Source organism: Stomoxys calcitrans, chromosome 1 (assembly GCF_963082655.1).
Source record: "Stomoxys calcitrans chromosome 1, idStoCalc2.1, whole genome shotgun sequence".
Taxonomy (NCBI): domain Eukaryota; kingdom Metazoa; phylum Arthropoda; class Insecta; order Diptera; family Muscidae; genus Stomoxys; species Stomoxys calcitrans.
Genome location: NC_081552.1, coordinates 244,884,506 through 244,891,350, shown reverse-complemented (window position 1 = coordinate 244,891,350; position 6,845 = coordinate 244,884,506). Strand labels below are relative to the sequence as shown.

At 37.7% G+C, this 6,845-nt stretch overlaps 1 long non-coding RNA gene across 1 annotated transcript; it reads left to right on the top strand.

Moving 5' to 3' along the window:
• Window positions 1-3,255: 3,255 nt before the first annotated feature.
• LOC131994212 (uncharacterized) lies at window positions 3,256-3,776 on the top strand. The gene is made up of 2 exons (XR_009396537.1): window positions 3,256-3,374; window positions 3,455-3,776. It is a non-coding gene; the product is annotated as an uncharacterized LOC131994212 (long non-coding RNA).
• The last annotated feature ends 3,069 nt before the right edge of the window (window positions 3,777-6,845 follow it).

The following is a 6,845-nucleotide window of genomic DNA, read 5'->3' as shown; positions in this document are numbered from 1 at the left end:
TTTTATTCTAAAAGATATCTAAAAAAAGTCCCAATATATAAAGAGAAATTTGGTACAAAAAAATCAATAAAATTTTAAATGCTAAAACTATAAAAAAAACAAGTAAAAAGGCGTTAAGTTCGGTCGGGCCGAACTTTGGATACCCACCACCTCGCGTAAACACCCTTTCGTCACAATCCGGTGAAAATTAAAACTACTCACTGTTTCAAATTTCAGTGAAATTGGAAAGAAATAATGCTTTTATGGGATTCAGACCCTTTTTCGGATGATCGGTCTATATGGCAGCTATATCTAAATATAGTCCAATCTAATCCATACTTAGGCAAGATGTCTGGAGGATCAAAATATAACACTGTTTTAAATTTCAGAGAAATCGGGTAAAAAATAAAGCTTTTATCGGCTTCAGACCCTTTATCGGCAGATCAGTTTATATGACAGCTATATCTAAATATAGTCCGATCTGAACCATATTTAGGTTCGAAGTTGAGACGACTGAAACTACTCACTGTTTAAAACTTCATCGAAATCGAGTAATAAATAAAGCTTTTATATCCTTCAGACTCTTTATCGGGAAATCGGTCTATATGGTAGCTATATCTTAATATAGTTCGATCTGAACCATATTTAGTTCACATGTTGGGAGGCTTAAAACCACACACTGTTGCAAATTTCAGCGAAATCGGGTAGTAAATAAAGCTTTCATGGTCTTCAGACCCTTTATCTGGAGATCGGTCTGTATGGCAGCTATATCTAAATATAGTCCAATCTGAACCATATCTAGGTCAGATGTCGGGAGGCTGTTGAGAGGCTTAAAACTACCCACTGTTGCAAATTTCAACGAAATAGGGTTATAAATAAACCTTTTATGGCCTTCAGACCCTTTATCGGGAGATCGGTCTATATGGCAGCTATATCTAAATATGGACCGATCTAATCCATACTTAGGTCAGATGTCGGGAGGCTTAAAATAACCTACTCTTTTAAATTTCAGCGAAATCGGTTAAAATATACAGCTTTAATGGTCTTCAGACCCTTTATCGGCAGATCGGTCTATATGACAGCTATATCTAAATATAGTCCGATCTAAACCATATGTAAGTCCTATGTTGGGAGGCCTTAAACAACTCACTACTTCAAATTTCAGCGAAATCAGATAAAAAATTAAGCTTTTATGGCCTTCAGACGCTTTATCGGGAGATCGGTCTATATGACAGCTATATGTGAATATAGTCCAATCAAAACCATATTTAGGTCAGATGTCGGGAGGCTTAAAATAACCTACTGTTTAAAATTTCGGCGAAATCGGTTAAAAAATACAGCTTTAATGGGCTTCAGACCCTTTATCGGCAGATCGGTCTATATCACAGCTATATCTAAATATAGTCCGATCTGAATCATATGTGGGTCCTATGTTGGGAGGCCTAAAACAACTCGCCGTTTCAAATTTGGGCGAAATCGGTTAAAAAATCCAGCATAAATGGGCTTCAGACCCTTTATCGGCAGATCGGTCTATATGGCAGCTGTATCTTATTATAGTCCGATCTGAACCATATATGGGTCCTATGTTGGAAGGCCTTTAACAACTCACCGTTTTAAATTTCAGCGAAATCAGATAAAAAATTAAGCTTCTATGGGCTTCAGACCCTTTATCGGTAGATCGATCCATATGACAGCTATATCTAAATATAGTCCGATCTGAATCATATGTGGGTCCTATGTTGGGAGGCCTAAAACAACTCGCCGTTTCAAATTTGGGCGAAATCGGTTAAAAAATCCAGCATAAATGGGCTTCAGGCCCTTTATCGGCAGATCGGTCTATATGGCAGCTGTATCTTATTATAGTCCGATCTGAACCATATGTGGGTCCTATATTGGGAGGCCTTTAACAACTCACCGTTTTAAATTTCAGCGAAATCAGATAAAAAATTTAGCTTCTATGGGCTTCAGACCCTTTATCGGTAGATCGATCCATATGACAGCTATATCTAAATATAGTCCGATCGGAATCATATGTGGGTCCTATGTTGGAAGGCCTAAAACAACTCGCCGTTTCAAATTTGGGCGAAATCGGTTAAAAAATAAAGCTTTAATGGGCTTCATACCCTATGTCGGCAGATCGGCCTATATGACAGCTATATCTGAATATAGTCCGATCTAAACCATATTTAGGTCAGATGTCGGGAGGCTTAAAATAACCTGCTCTTTTAAATTTCAGCAAAATCGGTTAAAAAATAAAGCTGTAATGGGCTTCAGACCCCTTATCGGCAGATCGGTCTATATGACAGCTATATCTAAATATAGTCCGATCTGAACCATATCAAAGTCGGATGTCGGGAGGCTTGAAATAAGCCACTGCTTCAAATTTCAGTGAAACCAGGTGATAAATAAAGCTTTTAGGCGCTTCAGACCCCTTATCGGCAGAGCGGTATATATGGCATCAAAATATAGTCCCATCTGAACCATATTTGAGTCAGATGTCGGGAAGCCTTAAGCTACGGACTGTTTAAAATTTAAGCGAAATCGGTGGAAAATTAAGCATTTATGGGCTTAAGACCCTTTGTCGTCAGGTCGGTCTATATGGCAGCTATATCCAAATATGGTCCGATTTGGCCCGATCAAGAACTTAACCAGCGTGCATCAAAAAGACGTATCTGTTTTAAATTTCAGCTCAATATCTCAGTTTTTGAAGCCCGTAGAGTGATTGCAACAGACGGACGGACAGACACACCGACATCGATAAAACGTCTCAGAATTTTACGACGATCCGAAATATATATTCTTTGTAGGGACGGAAATTGATATTTCGATGTGTTGCAAACGGAATGACTAAATGACTATACCCCCTATCCTACGGTGGTGGGTATAAAAACGAATGAATCTATTCTAGCTAAATTCTCTGCCAAATGAAAGGGAAGAGACACAAGATATAATCAAACCAATTGTATCATCTTATCGTGTAACATATCATCATTTGCCGTAAATAAAGCCTTTATTGGCTCCAAAGAAGTTTTAAATTTGTGCGTTAAGAAGCCACCCTTTGCCACAGATGTAATTCATAAAAGTTTTACCATGTGGCTAAATCTCGAAAAACGTTCAACTAAGGGAAATGTTGCTCAGTTACTGGAAAAATAGTTCTTCCCTTATAAAAAAAAATGTGTTTGTTGCAAAGATATTCCAAACGTTTTATTTATTTGCTTGTAGGAATCGTGCAAGCAGGTAATTGATATATGAAATAACGCCCTTTGTAATGCAATCAACTAAAGTATAAATACCACCGCTGGGAAGCTAAGACAAAAATAAATTTTGCGAAAATGTTTTTCAAAAGGCTAGCGCTTATACCAATTGTCGTTCTATGTCTGGCATTGGCTGTAAAGGTGAAACAAATTTTTAAAGTCTATCAGACTAGGAGCCATTTTATATTGAAAAATAAAGCATATCTTTATTTCCACCATAGGCTTGTGGGACATCGATTCCCAAACTGCAAGGTAACTCAATTGACGATATTGTGACAAAATTGGTTACGCCAATATTGGCTCTGATACATCATCTGTTGAAAGTTCTGGGTGTGAACCAAAAACTTTATTTAATACTAGAAGAGGTGCTCCCAGAATTTGTTTACGAAATTGTTCTTCCTATCAGCAATCTGATATGATCTACTTCGGTCATATACGGGAAAGGGTATACGCGCTTATTGGATAAATAATGTAAACCACAACCAAACACTCCATGGCTTTAAAATATGAAATTTAATTAAATTAAAATTTGTATTTACATCATTTTTAGAAGTTTTTTTTTATAAAAATATATTAATATTGCCGTCTTGGAAATAAGGACCACAAGAAGAAGAAAGGTCAGCTTCATGCTCTCGGTATGTAGGACAATGGCAGGCTTGCTCTGACTATCCGTTCTAACCATGGCACAGTAACTGATTTTAATGGCTGGAATGAACGAAATGTCCACACAGGCCTGCTCCATCGATAAAGACACCGATGAGGTCTCTCAAAGATGCAGCTCCTGTGGATATTTATTGCGATACACACTTTGTTTGGTCAAACGCAAAAAAGTTTCGTTTCACATAAAGGTTTTTTTCGACAAATAAACTTCTTTTGTGGGAAACGATGGACTTTTTTTTATACCCACCACCGTAGGATAGGGGGTATATTCATTTGGTTATTCCGTTTACAACACATCGAAATATCAATTTCCGATCCTGAAAAAGTATATATATTTCGGATCGTCGTTAAATTCTAACACGATTTACCGATGTCCGTGTGTCTGTCCGTCCATCCGCCTGTCCGTCCGTCAGTTGTAATCACTCTAGTGCCTTCAAAAATTGAGATATTGAGGTGAAATTTGACACAGATAAGTCTTTTTGATGCACGCTGGTTTAATTCTTGAATGGGCCAAATCGAACCGTATTTGGATATAGCCCCCATATAGACCGATCTGCCGATAAAGGGTCTAATGCCCATAAAAGCTTTAAATATTACCCGATTTCGCTAAAATTTGAAACAGTGAGTTATTTGAAGCCTCCCAACATCTGACCTTAATTTGGTACAGATCGGACTATATTTAGATATAGCTGTCACATAGACCGATCTCCCGATAAAGGGTCTGAAGGCCATAAAAGCTTTAATTATTAACCGATTTCACTGAAATTTGCACCAGTTGGTTATTTTAAGCTTCCCGACATCTGACCAAAATATGGATTATATCGGTTCATATTTAGATATAGCTGCCATGGAGACCGATCTCCCGATAAAGGGTCTAATGCCCATAAAAGCTTTAATTATTAACCGATTTCTCTGAAATTTGCACCAGTTGGTTATTTTAACCCTTCCACCATCTGACCCAAATTTAGTACAGATCGGATTATATTTAGATATAGCTGTCACAAAGACCGATCTTCCGATAAAGGGTCTGAAGGCTATAAAAGCTTTAATTATTAACCGATTTCACTGAAATTTGCACCAGTTGGTTATTTTAAGCCTCCCAACATCTGACCTAAATATGGTTCATATCGGACCATATTTAGATATAGGTGTCATATAGACCGATCTCCCGATAAAGGGTCTGAAGTCCATAAAAGCTTTAATTTTTATCCGACTTCGCTTAAACTTTGAATAGTGCGCAGCTTTAAGCCTCCCACCATCTGACCCAAATTTAGTACATATCGGACTATATTTAGATATAGCTGTCACATAGACCGATCTTCCGATAAAGGGTCTGAAGGCCATAAAAGCTTTATTTATTACCCGATTTCGCTGAAATTTGAAACGCCCGACCTAAATTAATTTATGTGTCTTCAAATTTGGCACAAGTGTTTCCTTGGGCCTGGGAAGGAAGCCTATTTGTCCGATTTGGACTAAAATTGCAATTTTATCGACATTTGTGAACCGATTTTTACAAAATTTTGCACGAGGGGTTCTCTTATAAGTTTTGACATTATTGGTGAGTTTCATAGAAATCGGTTCAGATTTAGATATAGCTCCCGCATATACCCTCGTCCGATTTGGACTAAAATTGCAATTATATTGTAAACCTACTCTCAGGAAATTTTGCACTAGTGATTCTCTTATGTTATTGGTGAGTTTCATAGAAATCGGTTCAGATTTAGATTATGTTTGTCCGATATTGACTAGTGTTGCAATAATTAGGTCATTTGTTAACCGATTCACAGGCGAATTGGCACAAATGATTCCCTTATGACTCCCATTAATGCTATTGAATTCAATAGAAATCGGTTCAGATTCAGATATATCTCCCATATATATGCATATCCCGATTTACACTTTTAATGCCTTTGCAAACGCATTTATAAATCAATCTTCTAAAAAATTTGCACAACGATTTGTTCTATGGCTCCTATATATGATCGAAACTCTGAATATCAAATTTAAATAAATTTTAAATTCGAGGACTTATCCTGCATATCCAATGTGGTGTAGGGTATCAAAAGGTTGGCTTCGCGGCCCGTCCTTACTTGTTTAATTTGGCCCAGATCGGTCCAGATTTGTATATAGCTGCCATATAGACCGATCCCCGAGTTAGGGTCCTGGACCCACAAACGGCGCATTTATTGTCCGATTTCGCCGAAATTTGGGACAGTGTCATCCGTCAATCCGTTTGTAACACCTCGAAATATTCGTCTAAGACCCCATTCAGTATATATAGAGGCGATCTGGCCATGTCCGTCCATCTGTCGAAGTCACGTTAGCGGTTGAAAGCGTAAAGCTAGCCGCTTGAAATTTTTGCATATAAACTTTCTATTGAGGAAGGCCGTTGGGGATTGAAAATGGGTCATATCGGTTCAGATATAGATATAGCTCACATATAAACAGATTGATTTTTTGGGCCCCTGGAAGCCTGAAATTTTTGTCGATTTTGCTGAAATTTAGAACACAATCACAATTGTGTCACAAACGGAGTGAGTGGAGATTAGTACAGCCCCCACCCTATGGTGGTGGGCATAAAAATGTTGAACCTTAGCCCTCTTGTACATGATATGAGGTCTCTTCAGATATGAGCACTGTGACTATAGTTGCCACAATTTTGTTGCGATTTTTACAAACATTTTAACAAAATGGTTACTCCATAGTAACTCACTAAACTTGCAAAATTTTTCATTCACCAATTTTTCTTTTGCAATATTCACATGCAACAAATATTTTCAACGGCCTGTGGCACGTTCGAAAATCTTGCAAACCGAATTTCATAAAATTGTCAACATGACTGGCACTGGCACTTGTCAGTTGCCAGTTGGAAGTTGAATGTTTGGCCGAAGTGTATTTAACATCGATTTGCCTTAACAACATCTCAAATTCCAATCTAACGGATCTGTGTAA